The following is a 1,723-nucleotide window of genomic DNA, read 5'->3' as shown; positions in this document are numbered from 1 at the left end:
ATATCAATGTCAAATCATTTCTGGGTAACAATTAAGTACCTTTTCCGTAAAAATTGGCTAAAATAGCTCAACTATTTTTTTCAAGCAAGAATTTTGCTAGGACTGTCTGGGACTAGTCTGAGTGGGGAGGGGAAAACTCAAAACTAGCTGTTATTGGCAGAGAGGTTTGGAACTTTATTTGTATCTGGTCTATCAACCAATTTACTACATGGTGATGTCACCATGGAAAGCTGAAACTCCCATCCATGCAAACCTGATGATTAGGAGGTACTGTGTATATTGTATGTTCAACCAGCAAATAACTGATCACATTTTTTTCATCAGCTGTTGTACAATTGCGATATAAAACACAAGAAAAACAGCCTTTTGACTGCAGTGGCACTTTTAAAAATGGCTTCTCTTAGCTGGGTAATGCTAGATAGATGGTCCAAGAGGGCAATACACCCAGACGTCTACTGTACATACACTACCGTTCAAAAGTTTGGGGTCACTTAGAAATGTCATTGTTTTTGAAAGAAAATCGTATTTTTTGTCCATTAATATAACATCAAATTGATCAGAAATACAGTGTAGACATTGTTAATGTTGTAAAAGACTACTGTAGCTGGAAATGGCAGATTTTTTTATGGAATATCTATATAGGTGTACAGAGGCCCATTCTCAGCAACCATCACTACTGTGTTCCAATGACACGTTGTTAGCTAATCCAAGTGTATCATTTTAAAAGGCTAATTGATCATTAGAAAACCCTTTTGCAATTATATTAACACAGCTGAAAAATGTTGTCCTGATTAAAGAAGCAATAAAACTGGCCTTCTTTAGACTAGTTGAGTATCTGGAGCATCAGCACTTGTGGGTTCGATTACAAACTCAAAAGGGCCAGAAACAAAGCACTTTTTTCTGAAACTTGTCAGTCTATTCTTGTTCTGAGAGATGAAGGCTATTCCATGTGAGAAATTGCAAAAAAACTGAAGATCTCGTACATCGCTGTGTACTACTCTTTTCACAAAACAGCGCAAACTAGATCTAACCAGAAAAGAAAGAGGAGTGGGAGGCCCTGGTGCACAACTGTGCAAGAAGACAAGTACTTTAGAGTGTCTAATTTGAGAAACAGATGCCTCACAAGTCCTCAACTGGCAACTTCATTAAATAGTACCCGCAAAACACCAGCCTCAACGTCAACAATGAAGAGGCGACTCCGGGAAGCTGGATTAGCTAACACAACGTGCCATTGGAACACAGGAGTGATGGTTGCTGATAATGGGCCTCAGTATGCCTATGTAGATATTCCATTAAAAATCAGCTGTTTCCAGCTACAATAGTCATTTGCAACATTAACAATGTCTACACTGTATTTCTGATCAATTTGATGTTATTTTAATGGACGAAAAATGTTTTTTCTTTCAAAAACAAGGACATTTCTAAGTGACCCCAAACTTTTGAACTGTAGTGTATGTTTGGTCTGATAGAGCCCTTTCCAGTGGATATAATCTACACTCCATTTGAAATGTTTTGAGTGGCATATTAAGTCATACCAGACAAAATATTAGCCCTGTTTTTGGGGTTGCATTCCTCTTTCTTGTTTAGATTTATGGTGAGATATGCAACTGTATATATGATTTCTTCTGGTGTGGGAGGCAAATGTGATTTTGCCTGTGTTACTCGCACAGTCTGCTCTTTATTTTGACACTTTTCAAGCTCATTGTAAGCAGGAAAATCACCT

This window comes from Oncorhynchus gorbuscha, linkage group LG04, assembly GCF_021184085.1.
Source record: "Oncorhynchus gorbuscha isolate QuinsamMale2020 ecotype Even-year linkage group LG04, OgorEven_v1.0, whole genome shotgun sequence".
Taxonomy (NCBI): domain Eukaryota; kingdom Metazoa; phylum Chordata; class Actinopteri; order Salmoniformes; family Salmonidae; genus Oncorhynchus; species Oncorhynchus gorbuscha.
This window is presented reverse-complemented; position numbering follows the sequence as displayed.